Source organism: Agelaius phoeniceus, chromosome 17 (genome assembly GCF_051311805.1).
Source record: "Agelaius phoeniceus isolate bAgePho1 chromosome 17, bAgePho1.hap1, whole genome shotgun sequence".
Lineage (NCBI taxonomy): Eukaryota > Metazoa > Chordata > Aves > Passeriformes > Icteridae > Agelaius > Agelaius phoeniceus.
This window is the reverse complement of record NC_135281.1, coordinates 948,056-965,250: the sequence shown is the minus strand read 5'-3', so window position 1 is coordinate 965,250 and position 17,195 is coordinate 948,056. Positions and strand designations below refer to the sequence as shown.

The window sequence follows — 17,195 nt, the reverse complement described above, 5'->3', positions numbered from 1 at the left end:
AACTAAATTCCTGAGGGCTGCATAGAAAAGAGGCTCTGCAGAAACATCTCCCTGTCAGCGGATTTAGAGAGGTGTTCCCATCACTCGGGGAGTTCCAGGCAAGGGAGACTCGCACTGACAATGCAACTGCCTGCAAAACACTAGAGGCAGAGCTGGGGGGGGGGGGGGGGGGGCGCAAGAGTGACACCTCTCCCTGGCTCCTCCCCAACAGCTCTCTGCAAGTTAAATTAGGGAGGGCTACATGGTTCAGCAAAGCCTCCTCCAGAAGGCAAAAGAGCAACCCGGCTAGCTGCTCCTCCACAGCACACTCCATCACCCAAGAGCATCTCTGCAGGATACTCTCGGAAGGAGGTACACAGTCCCCCTCAGCAGCTATCTGTCTGCAGGCTGTCACGCAAGCAGCCTGGCAGGCAGAGCACAGCTCTCTCCCCACAGCCTGCTGCAGCAGGATTTGTTTATGTGTCTGCAGCTGCTCTGTGCCTTCGCCATGGGAATCCAGGCTGAAGCTCCATCCGTGCCGAGCAAGAGGCAGCCTCGGCGCACAGGCTCTGCGCAGCCCGGCAGGCACAGGGCTGTGGGGGGCAGAGCCCCTGGCAACGGGCCCGCTGGAGCGGCAAGCCGCATTCCCAGCCTCCGCAGTGCCTCCCCCACATCCTGCCTCCAGCCCTCCGCTGGGGGTAGAGAATGCCAATCTCGGGTTGTAATTTTTCCAAGTTAAAAATAACCCAGTAGTTTAGCAAGAGAGAAGCAGCAGCAGCCATGCAGGGGGCTGTGGAGTCTGCAAGCTCACTGCGAGGCAGCACAGCACACATTCTCCTTCCCAGAGGCTGCGGAGAAGCAGCTTCCCAGCTCTGCTCACACAGCTACAGAAAACAAGACTCCCTCAGCAACCCATCAGGAGAGGCTTCGCCAAGCAGCCAAGTGGTCTTCATTCCAGAGCTGCCGTAATGCTCCACGGCACCATGGGGGAAGAGGGCACAGGCCCCACACTCCTAAGCAGGACACACAGCACGATGAAGGAAACACGGGGGAAGAGGAGAGAACACAGAGGTCCAAATAACCCAAAGTAAGGGAGCAAACATGCATCAGGCAGGTACACATGTCCAGGACGGGCAGAGCATCACACCAACAGCCAGCCCCAAGGGACACAGCCATGCTGCAAGCAATTTTCTGTTTTCAAAATATTCTCATCTTTAAAAAAAAGAAGGTAGGGGGGAATGAACTATGTTCTCTGTGGGGCCAGGAGAGCCCAGAGATCTGCTGATAAGGACACCAAAAGCACATGGCGAACCTGCAGTACCTTCCCAAGACACCCAGCACTGCCACCCCACAGGTGAAGAGGCAATAAGACTTTGACAGGCAGGCAAAAAATCACCACAACCTCCTTGCCACTTGCTCCCTTGGAAAAGGAATATGGTGATGCTGCACAGCATTCCCCTCCAGAAAGCCTGTTCAACACCAACACTCCGCTCCCAAGCTCTCAGCCCTACAGCAACAGCCACATCAGAGACCCCAGGGAGACACCTGGGCTCGTGCCATTGCCTGTTCCACAGAGGATGCTCTGTTGGCACCCAACAAGCAAGAGTGCACATGCAGGCTGGATACAGCCCCCGGTAATGCAGCTTCAGTCAGCTGCATTTCATGACTCTCATGACAAGCTCACGTGGCAGAACCAGCAATAGCTCCTTTTTGGAGGGTTTTCAAATGAAGCTTCTAATCCAAGACCATAACCACAGTGACCTTCAGCAGCTGCACAGTGCCAAGGGGACTGAGCACCGAGGGCTCACTCAGAGTCCAGCGAACACAGTAGTGAGTAGGGAAAAACAGCACAAGGGAAGAGAAAGCAGCAGAACAGCTGAAACCCCTTCAGTTTGTTCAGTGAAGGCACGTCATGAACACAAAGCCATGCCTGGCCATTCGACATGCACACAAAGAGAAGCACTCCAGCTTGCTGCTAGAGAGAGGGAAACCACATTTGAGCTCACCATAAAATGTATTTTCCTCATCATCTTCATGAACAGTCCAAAATGAGGGGACACACTACTCCCATGTTGCACAGGCCTTGCAAGGTGGCTGTCTGCAGAGCAGGGATGCACCAGTGTCAGCTGTACCCCCTTCCCCATCATGGGGATGCACCCAGCATCAGCTGTGTGCAATTTTCCATGTCATCATCCTGCTACCCTGGTATGCAGGAGCGAGACAGGTTTCTCACACCTACTGTGTCTGTTGCCTTCTGATCTGCTGGCCAAGAGTCTGACTCCAAACAGTTGTTCATAACCCTCAGGCAGTGTATTTTAATCCTCAACATCAGCAAGGCAAAAAAACCCAGAAGAAAACCAAACCAAATCGCTACAATGCAGTACCTACACAGCCAAGAGAGAAAGGAGACAGGCCAAGCTTGCCCAGACTCGTAACTGGCACCAGCAGGCCGGACTCCCACAGGGACAGGCATCTGACCACCCTCAGTGCCAAGAGGCATGATTTCATGTGCAAGGGTGCACTGGTGTGCAAGAACATGTGCAGCGCTCCTACACACATAGGGGTCCACGGTGGCTCCCTGCACAGCAGTATCCCACCAGCACGATTCATGTGCCTTGTAAAGAGCATCCCCAGCTCAAGCTCCTGACACATCAGCAAAGCCCACTGCATGTCACTGATGTAGCACTTTCCAGACATCTGCTACCCACTACACACAAATATGGCCCAGTGCGGCATCCAACCCAGGACACTACACAGCTCAAATTAACTGCCCAGTCTGCCAAATCTTAACAAGCCATTCTTCCATCACCAGTGCCAAATTTTCCTTCCACTTTATTCACCAGCCTCAGCATGCCGACCAGCAAGCCAACAAGAAAGGACACGAGTGGAGTGTCTAGGGAACAGACAGTGACAGTGGCCATAAAGCCTTCCCACTTCATCCATCACACTCCCAGCACCTAATTTCCTACTTTAAAATGAAAAAAATGCAGTATCTGTATCCACATGCTACAGGAGTCCCAAGCTCCAGAAGCCAATAAAGCCTATGGCCAAGTGTAACTTCCACAGCATCCTGCACAACTCTCCTACCCCACTGACCCTGGTGCAGGCCAGAAGCAGCCAGCTCACAACCCCTCTCCTGGCCTCTGGGAGTCAGAAGCTCACTGCTCACAGCAGCTCAACACAGTGGCATAACCAGCCTGCTGGCGACCAAAAAGATGCCTGGTGGGCAACTCCTCTTAGCCTGGGATGGTCCACCCAATCTGCTCCTTCACAAGGCAGAGGGCCTTGCATGCCAAGGCAGCATGCTTGTGTGCTTCAGCTACCAAGGAGGCTGTGGAAAGCCTCTGGTCAGAGTGACAACACAACCCTAGCTACATTTTAGATGGAAATGGGGAAAGAAGCTCTGAGGACACAGTCTCAGTGCTGGAAGCAGGTTCTCTTCCCTGAAGTGCCTGGCTGTTACCCCTGGGTAGAGAGAGATTTGTAGGCTTGGCTCCTGCTGGCTTCCTGGACCAGCAGTCATGAGGAGCCAGACTTCCCAGCAGTGTAAGGAAAAAGCCTCTGATGAATTACTGGGCTCAAGGGAGCACAGGGGTTACTGTCAGCTGCTTCAAAGGCCTCTTGCATCAGGGCAAAACATCCAGCTGCTCTCCAGCTACCAGGAGGGATATAGATGTTTCAGCAAAAACCAGCAGCCTGTGCACTCTGCACATTTTCCTGCTGCCTTTTATGTCTTACACACAAGTGTTCAAAGCTTCACTTAGCTGTCCAAGTCCATCTCCAAGGTCACTGTCCCTACAAAGAAGCCACTAGGCACATAATTTAACCTTTATTAGTAAGAAAGGTTTACAAATCCAGCCTTGACAGCTAGCCAATGCAAAGAACATTTTATAAGGTTGGAGAGCTTTACACCAAACTCATACTATCCCAAGGTAGATGGCCAAAAAATGAGATGGCATTCTTGAAAGTACAGATCTTCTCCTCTTGCTGTTGTTAACATCCTGCACAGCAAACTCCAGCTGTCAGAAAACAACTTTGCCACACTGCAAACAGCTCCTCAGAGGCAATCATAACCCTATGTGCCTCTATTTTCTAATGCTAGAATAGAAACCAAAAATCAACATTGACATCAGGGAGAGAAAAGTGAACACATGCAATGCACCTCAAGACTTGGCTGTGGACACATCTGACACCCTGATCAAATTTTGTGCTGAGAAGGCACAGCAACACTGGCCACAGCTCCACAGAGTGATGGAGATCCCACTGCAGAGTCCAGTCATGCTGAAAATCATTTCTTGAGGAATTTCTGTCAGACTTCAGGCAAGTCTGCTCCAATTGAAGCTCCCTGCCACAGACCTCCACAGTGGATAACTCTTACCCCACATCCCTGTTTGCTCCTGTTATCTGCTGACTAAGGTATTCCCCACTGTTCTTCTGCTATAACCACGGTAGAGAAAAAAGGTGAAAGAAAAAGTTGGTGCCCTCCTGCCAACCTCCTGCTTCATCTAATGAGTAGCCCACAGGAATGTGCCCAAGGAAAAACATCCAAGGAACTGAATGAAGCATGGCCAAGTACCAGCAGCTGGGCCACAGGAAAAGAGTTAGCATTTCAAACATTTCCAGGCCCTCACAACAGGATGGACACCTCTGCTTTGCCAAATGCCTCGTCTGTGCACAGGTGGCAGAGTGGCAAGGGGTGTACAGTGCCTGAAGGGAGCTCAAGGCCAGCCTTGCTTTGCCTACCATGGCCACAATCTCAGACTACAGCTTACGAGCACAGGCCTTGAAGGCTGACCCCAAGGTACAGGTATCTTAGTGTGTGAAAAGTGAGCAGCTCTTCTTTGGGCCAGGCAGCACTTTATCCTGGTCCTAGGGATCTCAAAAAACAGGTGATAAAGGAAGCTCAGCTTGGTCTGTGCTCTCACACACACTGAAGGCTGGGGACATAGAAGGGATCTCCAGGAGCAGAAGGACATTTTGCTACACTGCTCGCTCCCCAAGCACAGGACAGCTCCAACACCAGCTTACAGAGGCTGCTTGACTGATGCTGCCCTGTTGGAGAAGAGCTCCTGCACCCACACATGCTGCACCTGTCCTGCTAGCATTGCAAACCCAGGCCACCCACTCCAGGGCAGGGCAGAAAGGCTGGCTGGCAAACCCCTGCCTGCAGCAAGGCAAGGTACTGGGGGAGCCAAGCTGTTCCTTAGCACCCAGAAAGATAACATCCTAAATAACCACAGTCTGAGAGTTTTGTATGCTGTAGGGAGGTCCCACAGCTCATGGCATCTGTTCTGCCTGCACATCCTAACAAAATCTAGCAAACCTCATTCCAAAATAGCAACAGACAAAATCTGCTGTTGTCCAGGCCTGAGAAAGTACTTTGAGAGAACAGTCTCCAGAGTTCAGATGCCATCTGTAATGAGACATTCATCTCAATCATCTCTGTTTCCTTGCATTTGTCTTTTACACTATCCCAAGAAAGACTAAAGTATGGGAGGCTGAGAGCAGTGCCAAAGAGAAATTCTTCAATTCCTCTTGTGCAAATGCTTGGGATTCAGTGATGCCAGCTCCTCAGCTATAGACTGCTTTAATACACTTGGCTAGCCCTTTTAAATGGTGAGCACACAAAGGCCTGCCCAGACACACTGCAAGTAAAACGCTACCAAAAGCGCATATGGAGAGGTAGCCCCTTCTTGCTTCAGCTCATAAAGCCCTTTAGTCAGAGACCAGCTTGAGGAACAGTGAAGAGAGCATCAACCTCGCCAGGCTGGAGAGCCACACCTGCATGAGTAGGGAACACATGGGCAGGAGGGCTTCCTGCCAGAGGATGCCTCGCCACTGTCACTAACACTGACTGCAAAGTCCCATCTTTGCAGAGTCCTTTTTTCCAAACAGAACTGGAACCCAGGCCACACCAAGCTTCTTCCAACAGCACATAGGCAGAGCTGCTGTGATCTCTCCTGGACTCAAGCTGAATTCATTCAGGGCACAGATACAGAAGATGCCCTGGACACTCCTGGCCAACCAGCACCACTGTCATAGGGTCAGCCAGAAAGCAGGCAAGCACATGGCATCAGCTGCATCAAGCTACCAAGAAACTCTTGTCCCTGTTTGCCCAGCAGGTCTGTAGACATCAGTCTCCTCTGTCATGTAGCAACATAGAAGCCAGGTTAGCAATCCCTGGACAGAACAGGAGAACACAGTTCCCACCGGCCCACGTCCTAGCCTACTCTTACTGCACATACCTGTCCAAAGTCCAAACCAAAATGGTTTCCATATCTTCTCTCCCTCTGTACTTGGATAAGCCACTCATATTTTGAACCCTTTCTTCAGCAGGCATCTCTGGAGGAACAATCATGCAACAGGGTCCAGAAACCCATTTCTGCTCCATGTCTGTCTCCTCCTTCCAGCTAAGGGGAGCAGAAAGAGCAGGAAATAGAGCTGGATCCAGGAAAGGGTTTAAGAATATTGTCCTCAGCCCTAATGCCCTGCTCCACTCAGCAGAGCAGCCAATGGAGAGCCTGTCTAGAAACTGGAAAGCAGTATCTGCAGATAACCACATTTCCACACACAGCATGCCCTGTCAGATGTGGGCACAGCTGTACCTATTCAAACACATAGGTCCTACAGCCTGCAGAGTCACACCTCAATTCACCTGAATTGAAATTACAACTACCAAAGCCTCAAGGAGCCTGTGCCCACAGTAACACACTCCTTCCTTTGCCTTTGGGATTCAGGACTCTGGTTCTCACACTCAAAGCATAGTGTGGGACTGGCCTAACTCCAAACCAGCAATTTTATTCTCTAATAGAAACTCTCACCCTCCAAAGCAAGGCAGTGGAGAAGTCACTGTGACTGGCCCACAAATCTGCAATCACAAACCTCAGCACCTTCACAGAAAGCACAAGCCTTGTTTCAGCCAGCCTTCCCGCACCATCACTGCGCCGTAAACAGAGCACAGCCTCTGCTGTCTGCAGTGGAGGAGAGAAACCTGCTTTTATGTATGCACCAAAGTGCATGCTGGGAAAGGCTCAGATACTCTGGTGAGGGGCACCCTGCAGGGACTGAGAAAGATCACTGAGAAACAGGGCTTTGCCTGCCCTAAAGCAACAAGCAGAGAAGCATACAAATAGGAGCAATGGGCTGTGAATTCACACACCCCACTGCACTCCTTCCGAGGCTAAGCAAGCACAGTGTACAGCAAGGATGCACCAGCCATTTAATTAAGTCATCAAAAATGGCTCTTGTTGGATCCTCAATTAACACACATTGAACACTTAAACTTCACTTTATCTAAAGTATATTCTAAGTTCAACCAAAGCAGATGAAAGACTGAGGGTTAAAAGTGCTCTGTGCATAAGACCTAGAGAACTCAAGGCAGTGGCTCACATAAAAATAGCAGCTTTTGCAGCACATCTATAGCAAAGCACTAATGTTTATTCTTGTATCTAGGACTAATTTTAATTCTGCCTCAATGCACATATATAACAAGGCATTAATGTTTCTTAAAGAACCAATATTTCACCTACCTATATATCAAAGAAGTGGAACCCCCTGCAACTTTGCAGCACCCTCGTTCCTGCCTGTAGCTAATATTAAGTGCTAGAATTCACTTTCCAAGGCAGCCATACATTGTAAGTTGAAGTGCAAAATGAAACTATGTCCACAAAACAAATACCTATTTCCAGTGCAATAGAGAGGGAGAACAACTCCCTTTCTATTGGAGTTGTTAGTTGCAACCACTCTATAGCAGTGGTTGCTAACAGGGAGGGCCTGATAGCTAAAGTCCTGCTTCTGCCTTCAAAGAAATGCTAATGAGGTATCTCCTGGGGGAAGAGGTGGGGGTCTTACATCCCAGGGAGTTTTAACACTAAAGGCAATAAGTTCCTCACACAGGTCCACTGACAGCCACAGGGACACAGCTTTCCCCCAGCCTTCCTCACCAGGCTTTTGGCTGGGGTCTCCCACACGTGCCTATTGCCCTTCCCACCTATTTTCCTGTGCCAGAGCTCTCAGGCTGTAATTCAAACAAGTAATTTAGGACAACATCAGATAGTGAATGAAACAGACTTGCCCATCTACTGCCTACCTGTCCCTCCCTTGCAACAGCAGGCACGTTATAACAGGACATGCAGCCAGCTCAGGGGCCTAGAGTAACACCAGACTGACCCCTGATACAGTCTCCTACTCTAATGCAAAGGAGGGCTCCACAGATCCCACACTTTTATACAAACATTTAGAAAATACTCTGAAAACTGACACTGCCAAGCATAACTTTTCCCTGCTTTCAGCACAGTCACCCCAAAAGGAAACAATTAATTACCTGCATTTCAACCCGGAATTCCCTTCACAACTGAGCCAAATGGCAGAGAGAACCAGACAAGTGCCTGAAAGCTTCAGAAGAGATCTAAACTTAATCTTACCAGGAAAAACACAAACCAAAAAATTCCCAAACACCACAGTAAAACAAACCATCCCAAAACAACCAGCATAGAATTTTGGAAAAGGCAAGCCTGCAAAAGGAATGCTGTACCTCGGAGGGCAGACATTCATAATATCATGAAGCAGCATCCCTCAAGGGGAAACCAGGGCTGGAAAATATGATGGGCACCCCACGGCCAAGCCACACCTCACCCTCACAGTAACACCTGCACTCCCCGAGCCATACCCAACACACCTCTGCACATTTCCAGCGCCCACACGAAAAGCTAAGAAGGACTGGGACTTGGATCCCATGCTTCTCATTTTCTTTTCTGGACTGAAAGAGTGTTTTGCTCCTGTTAGAGCAGAATTTATACTCACTACAGGCTGAGAACGCCTTGGAGACAACAGGCTGCAGTACAGAAACAGCATGCACCCCTTCACCTCAAGGCAGTATTTCCTCCACAGAGAGAAGGTCCTCACACAAAGGATATGCCAAAAGCTTTGTGTGTGACCCCCACCTGATGCAAACACAACCCAGCGTTTCTCTAAGCACTGGGCCCAAGGGCAGCACAGAGCAGGAGTTCTATACTCAGGCATAAACTCTCCCAGCTTTTAGCTGACTTCCAAAACAGCCAGTTGTACTCAGGCATTCCCTAGAGCATAGTCATAACCCTTCCCCAGATATCTGCCAGGGACTGGTCTTAAATATTAAAGCCCAGCCAGAGGGTCTCAGGTATACTCTAATTCTTAGGCTGACTGGACACATCCAACATAACAATGCTAAAAATTATTAGCCACATATTGGTGGATTGCTAGGCTGCATCCCAGATTTTCCCATATAAGGGAAAGTTGAAGGCATTGTCCTATCACATGGAAAACATATTACACCAGCCCGAGATATTATGAACAAAATCAGAGTCTCCTTGTGTCAGAAGCTGACAACCAGAGAACCACATTTTTCCCTTTTTGCTGCCGGATTGGTCAGCTTTCCCCAGCTCTATTATTTCACCAGGGGCTGGTGCTGGATGATCACTGGAGGCTGGGACAGACATTGCCCAGTGTGGCACTCACAATAGGTGTTGCACAGAGCACATTGCTTCCTTAGAGGATTTTGGTCTTACCACCACCACGCTTGGCAACGCAGGCACTGACATCTCTCCCACAGTCAAGGGTAATTCTGTTTTCATGGCTTTTTAGGGTGCTGAGAACCCACCACACAAACCCTGCATGTCACTAACACTCTGCCACAGTAAACATTGCTGCCCCACTGCAGACAGGCCCCTTCATCCTGACCATCTTCTCTCCCCTTGAGAGCGCTTGTTGGCCTCCAATGACCACACTGCCTCTGCTTCACAGACCAGGGAGGACCACCAACACCAGAGGCTGACTCCACTGTCCCAAGCAGGAAAAGTGGGGATGAGCAAGGAGAAATGCTTATTCACTGCTACTTGCAGGAGAAATGAAAAAAGCCCTTTTAAGTGCCCCAAGACCCAGTGAGACATCCAACCACAGAGCTTGACATTGTCTCTTTAAGACACCCTCAGAGCAGGCTCCCCACGAATGCCTGCTTTCCAGACTCAACACAAGAGTCTGCATTCCTGCACCAAGCACCACTCTCAGCACGAGGCTGATCAGCTCTTCCCTCTTAGTGATGGTAAGCTTCTCCTGCACACTGATGAGGATGATATCAGCTCTTATCTGTGCAAACCCCAGACAGGGCAGGACACCACAGCAAAACACAAAGGCCCGCTCTGGCAGCCTCTCAAAAAACAAGTCTCACAAAGTCGCCCAGCTCACAAAAACAAGTTCACGTGCTTGTACAAAGCCCTCTTGAAATAACACAAACCACTGCAGCGAAACTCTTTATATTATCCACCTGTAGAAGTTTATGTGTTTGGAGAAACTCTAGATAAAATATTAAAGATCACTCAAGGAAGACTAGATCTTAAAAATTATTGTGATTACATTTTTGGGGTGGAGAGAGGGGGCAGGGATTCACTTCCAGCTGAAGAAATGCAATAAAAAGCAGTCAGAAAACTAGATCCTCTTCTGAGAGCCTCATCCACCAAGCCACTAGAAATCAACAGACCCCAAAAAGACCCACAGCACTGATCCCTGGGACTAACATTGGAACATCTAGGGCCAGCTGCTCAAAGACAAGCAGCATAGTACCCTAAGGCCACCATGGAGGACAACAGAGGAAGAGGTAAACTCCATTAAAAAGGCACATACTACTAAACTAGACAGCAATATTCAGAACAAAGTAACAAGGCCCCTGATAGCACCTTCCCTTAGACATGTGCATTATTCACAGCTGCAGCATGGATAAAGACTGCAAGAGCTGCCTCAGTGTCAGATTCACACAGGGTACCCATACTGGCCTGCAGCAAGGGGCTGCAACTGCCTCCTCAGGGACAGGGCAGCATGTGTTTCTGCTGGGAAAAATGAGAATAAAGGAACAGCCAGGAACAAACAGCCATGCCTGCAGGGTGGGCTTCAAACTTCATCAAAGTGCAAACAAACCAAGATCACTCAAAGTCCTCTCCTTGACTTCAGCTTTTGTTTGAAGAATAAAAACATGTACTTTAACTCTGCTGCACAAGGCACACACATACATTTTGACAGGATCCAGCTCTCCTAGTTACTGTGTTTTTCAGCCTGAAGCACTTGAGGGGCAACATTCAATGAGCTTCACCCAATGCTGTCACGCTGCCCATCTCTGCAGTGAAGGCAGTGCAGCAGCATGTCCAGCACCCCTGAAGGACCTGCAAGAGCAGGCAGCTGTACCAATTCAGAGACACAGGCTGAATTAGCATTCCCAAAAACAAATTTCTACTTTGTAGTGGAAGAGGAAGCAATTTTCAGGAAAGGAACCCAGGAGCAGCCCTAAACCAAAACCAACCCAGCTCAAGGCCAAAAGCCTTGGGAGAGAAACAACCTATTTACTCCAGGAAGATTGCTGTTATTGCTTCATACTTCAACAGTTTGACTAAAACTACAATTTCTCTGCAAAGGAGCAGAGCAGAGTTCCTGCATGAAGGAGGTAAACAAGAGACAAGGAGAGGCAAGACAGTACCTCTTCCCATACCATCACCTGAACAGGGCCCAACAGCAACACTTCACAACAGAGAAAACACCCTCTGAGAACTCAGTGCTTCCTCTCCTCTGGCAACACTCTAATCCAACTGACTCCACAGCACTTAAAAAGATACTCTGCAAATGAAGGGGTCAGGGATAGACATCTAACAAGATAACAGCATCTTTCCGCCCCCCAGGAGCCCCATGCCAGGGAGGCCAGTGCCAGCTGAGGGGTGCTGGAGGCTTCTCCCCAGTCCCATCGGACACTACACAAGCACAGCCAACCATCTCCATCCGTCTTCCCTCATTCTCCAACACCTTCAATATTTGCTGCATTTCCTGAGCAGGACGTAAACAAGAAAAAAGACTGGGCTTTTGGCTAGAAGCATCCGGACTCCCTGAGGAAACAAAGCAAGCATTTTTCATAGCAAAATTACCAAAATACTCTACCATATCAAAGGAGAGCAGCAGACCAGGCAGAACCAGCACTGCATGTGCTGAGTTAGCCTGCCTGGACCCGCGGTCCCCGACTTCACTGCGAGTTCAGTGTATTGTCAGCAGGCAAACTGACAATCAGAGGGAGACCCACTCTCAGGCGGGTGCACGCTCGCAGCAGTAACCCGAGCTGACGATTTTGCTTCCTCCTCCCGTATTCGCGTGCGTGTCTTTCACAGCCTTCATCCTACAAATTTCATCGATCAAGGCTAAAATCCACCTCCACCACCAGTGAAGCCACTGGTGAGCACAGGGGAACCCCACGGCGCGGCCACCGACCCGCAGCGGGTGCGATGACTGCGGCGAGACGCGGCTCTGCTGTGACTGCGATGCCTCTGTTGTGACATGGCTGCGATGTCACAACCGATCCGCGTCTGCTCCGCGCGCAGCGGGACGGAACCGCGCTGACAGGGACGAGTCCGTGGCCCTGCGCGGCGGGAGCGGCCCTTCCACCGCATCCCCCCCGCGCCCAGGCTCGGCGGGACCAGGCAGCGGGCAGCCCGCACCCCTGGGCCCTCCAGAGCGCAAAGGGACCCGCTTCCCCCTGACCGCCAAGTTTAAAGACTTAATTATTGATATTCCTGAGCACCACAGCCGAGATGCCAAAGGGGAACTGCGCCCTGCGGGCGGGCTCCGATACCCCGCACCCGGGGGGGGGGGGGCGCCGCTTCCCCCTCCCTGGCCGGGAGGAGCCTCGGCTCAGCACCGTGGGGAGCCCGCCCCGCCCCCGGCCCCGCACTCCCCGGGACCCGCCGCCGCTGCCGGGGGCGCTCGGCCCCGCGCTACCGGCCGAGAGCCGGCGAGGCCCGGTCAGGGGCGAACGTCAAGGCCGGCGAGACGGGCCGCGGCCCCCCCGCGCTGCCGCGGCCCGGGGGGCGGGGGAGGGCGGCGCGGAGGGACCAGGGGGCACCGCCGCCCCTCCCCGCGGCCGGAGCCATGACAGGGCCGGCGGCCGCCCCGGCCCCCGCCCGTTCCGCGGCCCGCGCCACCGCCGCCGCGTTCATTCATAGCGCCGCCCTGGCGCAGCCCCACCGCCGCGCCGGCCCCGCCAGGCGGGCGAACCCAAAGTTCGGGGCAGAACTTACCCAAAATGGCTCCGCAGCCGCCCCAACACAAACAGCTTTTATTTGGTGAAGTTTAGCCCAGCGCCCAGCAAGGACACCCTAACCTCGCTCGGGCCCGCCCCCGCAGCGAGCCCATTGGCTGCCCAGAGCCGCGCGCCGCCGCCCATTGGCCGGCCGGCCCGTCAGCCGCGCGGCGCTCGCGCCAAGCTTGGCTGCAGCGCGCCCGCCGCTCGCTCCATTGTGCTCCTGTTTGCACCGATGAGAGCGCGGCGCTGATTGGCCGCGCCGCCGCCCCCACGCGCCGCCGCCCCGCCCGCGTGCTCCACGTCCGCCGAGCGTTGCCCGGATGTGAACGGGACCCGAGCCCCGCCCCGGGACCCGCCCGTGCCCCACTGCGACCCTCCCGTGCCGCTCCGACCGGCCCTGCTGTGCCGCTGTGTCTGCCCCGTCCCCGCAACGCACTCCCTGCAGGCGCTGCCGTCCAGGCCCGCCGAAATCCTCGAGGTGCGAAGGCGCCCGCGGGCGGCCCCGCATGGAAGAATAACGCGGGAGCGGCCTCGGAGGCCGCAGGCCCGGAAGGAGGGAATGCCGCTCCCCAGAGGGGGGCTCCAAGAGATGGGCTGGGAGCAGGCTCAGGGCTTGGGCTGGGTGACCCACCTCTCCAGGGAGAAACTTGGCATGGACCAACTGGCAAGGTTCGGGTCCAGCACCAGTTAATGGTGAGCCAAGCCCACCGAGGTGGGTTTCCCATTGGAATTCCTCACAACCAGACTTCCTTGGGATACCTGTTCCTGGTCACACAGTGTTGAGGGCTTTGCGCAGTAGCCACAGTCCCTCCTTCACCTCAGCACCCTGCAGCTGGACCAGCAGCACTCTCGTTTTGGCGCCCGCAGTGCCGTGCCTGCTGTTCTGTCTGGGAAGCTGGGAAAGCTGGGGAAGAGGACCAGGGCTGGCTCCATCCTCCCTGATGATGCAGAGGTGCTGTGGCAGCAAAAGAAACACTGCTGAAGATAATTAGCTCTGCTGAGACTCACACTGATGGAGTACAGGAGAGTCCTCATGCAGCCATACTGCTTGCCAGGCCCCTTGGGAAGCTGGCACAGCCCTGTGCTGAAGCCCTGGACTATTCAGCCCCAGCTGACACTGATGTCTGGTGCTGTCTAGCTAGCATGTTCCCTTTATGCTTCCTGACTTTCCCCAGTTGCTCTCCCCAGAGCTGTAGAGCTCTTCCACTGGTCGTGGAGATCCACTGGGTAACACCACTGGGCAGTGCTGGTGTCCTCTGCATGCACCTGCCACTGCACACTTGCAGATTAAACACAGCCAAGGGACGTGGCTCCATCATAAAGCTACACCCACCCCATTCCTGGGCTCCTCCAAGTCCCCCACACAGACCAGTATACTGTGCTCTTCCTGGTGAAGCAGGTCTTCCTTCTCCATAGCATTCCCCTTTATCGTTTCTTGCTTGCTTCAACCCACATCTCCACCCTCCATCCTTTCTCCTCCCTCAGTCTGGCTCCTTGCCCATGGATGGCACTGGTGGACACTCCTGAGATCTCACATTTTCAAATTCTTTCTGCTTATAGAGGGCCAGCACATGTGAAATATTCCTCTCCAGTGCCTTCCCCTTTCCCTAGTCCTGCCCGCTCCTTCTCTAGCCACAAGCCTTGCCTATATGTGATGTGTTCATCCTGCACCAGGCAACCTTTGGCAAATCAACATCATCCTGTGCTGTATCTTCGCTCTATCTCCAGAGCAGCACTTCAGCCTCAGAGTGAAGAATGCATGTTAACGTGGAATTAATTAGTACTTTATGACCAGGGAACCAAAACACCTTATTCGCTGATCAGCGACTTTTTGCTCAGTTGCTCTCAAAAGGAGTGGTTCATTGCTGTACAAGTAAAATGGCCTGGCCAGAGGTCACGGACCAATAAAGCAAGGCACAAACAAATTCCCTTGCCAGATTCACATGGTAAATATCATTTGGAAAGACATTGTTACAGAATTGCAAAAGTTTTGATGGAATGGGACCACAGGAGGTTATGCAAGGGGTTCCAGAGGTCCCTTCGAAGCACTGTGTTGATGATCAGCACAAGATGAGATCAGCCATGGCTCTGCCTACCTGAGCCACAGCACATCCCCCCCACTCATCCAGTGGCCTCTGTCAAGGCTACACCATCCCAATATTCCACCTTAACCTTTCAGGACTTCGTCGTTACTTAATGTGTCACCAGGCACTGCCAAGAAAGTTTTGAGTCCATCATCTTTGAAATTGCTTTATCATTACTTGCAGACTTCTCTTGGCTCAGGTCCTGCTACCTCTTCACCAGGAAAAAGCAGCCCAGCTCCTCCAGCTGTACTCAAGGGCCCCCTGTCCCCACCTTGGTTGTCCATCACTGATGTCTCTCTTGGCTTCTCAATTTTGTGGGTTCCAATACTGGACCAAAAAAAAAAAAGAATGTATGATTTTATAACAGAAACTCATCTGCCAGTTCAGTCTTAATCCAGGCCATGTCTGTTTATTATTTACAGAGTGGGATTGCTGTGTTTGCTGTGTTTTAGACAAGGTGATTTAGAGAACTCTTCCAGAGTCAGTAATTCATTGTGCTTGCAACCCCCACACAGGACTAAGGAATGTGCCCAATCTGTGGCCTTTCCCACCTAATCCCCTCACAAAGCCAGCATGAGCTTTGTTTTTGAGTGACTTCAGCATCCTTTGATGCCAGCACTAGACCCTCCCTCAGCCTCTCTGGAAAACAAGATTAAATCCTGAGTTTCGCTGTTTCCAAATCCCCCTGGGCTCAGGTTGTAGCCCCTGTGAGTGCAGCTGAGCAGAGCTGGGGTCAGGCATTACCTGGAACACAGCATAGCAGACAGTCTTTGGGATAACTCTCTTCTGATTTGAAGAAATAATAATAATAATAATAATAATAATAATAATAATAATAATAATAATAATAATAATAATAATAATAATAATAATAATAATTTTATAATTTACAAATAGGGACTGTGGTAGTCTTCCCTGGGAAAACTCTGGGCTCAGGATACTTTCATACCTCACTGCCCAGATGGAACCTGCCTCCTTCCAGGGAGCTCAGCCAGTCCTGCACCAGCATGCATCCTTACCTGCATCCTTACCTGCATCCTTACCTGCAGTGTGCTGTGTGGACGCTACATGCGCAAAGCATCCACTGTGGCCCTGATTTACAGGTGTCCCCCACCCTGAAAGAGAAACTCATTACTGTTATGTTCTTCTCTTGAAACCAATGTTACCTGGAATTAGGAAAAGCAAAATGCAAACAAAGGTGGTTACTCCCAGCATCAGCCATCCCCAGGTGGGTGGTTGTGACCTGTATCACATTCTCTGTGTCACTGGTGCAGTGACTCTGCTCTTGCAGCCCCTGCGTGCAGCTCTGTGAGGAGCAGCAAGAAATGGGGTGCCACCAGGGGCAGAGGACCTCAAATGTCACATGCCACTCACAAATGTCACTGATTTTTTCAAGCTCAGATTTTGCAGTAGAAGGTGCATTCTCCCCACCGGAGTGCTGGGCTGAGAGGCAGCACAGCTCTATGCCTGCAGACAGTGCCAAAGGCGCTGCACGTCCTGGCCACAAGCCCCAGAGACTTCCAATCCCTGCTTGAGATGCAGCAGCAGTGTGGATTGCCCAGGCAAACCTCGGGGCTGCAGCATTTTGGCCAGGCAGGTGCATGTGCCCAGCTGGCACACGCAGGTCTGGGCAACCCTCAGGCATCCACAAGCACAGTGCTGGGTATGCCATCACAGGGACAGGCCCAGGCAGCTGCAGGGACAGCTTTGGCAGCAGAAAGGACAGAGTCCCTCGAGGCTGAAGAAATGCCAAGCATTTCCAGGCTAGTCTCATTCCCTTACAGAGAGGGATGCTCCGGAGATGCCTGCATCTCTGCCAGGGCAGACTGGGTTTCTACAAGGGCAGGCAGAATGGGTGGTGTCCCCTCTGACTGATCTCCCACCCTGTGACACAAACCCAGGGAGATAAAGGTTTCTCGGTGGTGGCAGCAGCTCTCACTTGGGATCAGGACAGGTTTTGGAAGCTGGCTGAAGAGACAATTAAAGAAGCAGCTAACTGCTGTTACCCATAGGCACCTTGTGGTAGAGGGACACAGGGTTTTTCC

At 51.9% G+C, this 17,195-nt stretch overlaps 1 protein-coding gene across 9 annotated transcripts in view; it reads right to left on the bottom strand.

Moving 5' to 3' along the window:
- CHD6 (chromodomain helicase DNA binding protein 6) overlaps positions 1 to 13,322 on the bottom strand; it is a 98,396-nt gene extending 85,074 nt beyond the window's left edge. For 7 of the 9 annotated variants that reach the window (XM_077187411.1, XM_077187417.1, XM_077187412.1 and 4 more), the window contains exon 1: positions 13,062 to 13,321. The gene's annotated coding sequence lies outside the window, so the exon portion shown is untranslated. Of the gene's footprint in view, positions 1 to 13,061 lie in introns of all 9 variants that reach the window. The other 2 variants (XM_077187418.1, XM_077187413.1) reach the window with 1 other exon arrangement.
- Between the last annotated feature and the right edge of the window lie 3,873 nt (positions 13,323 to 17,195).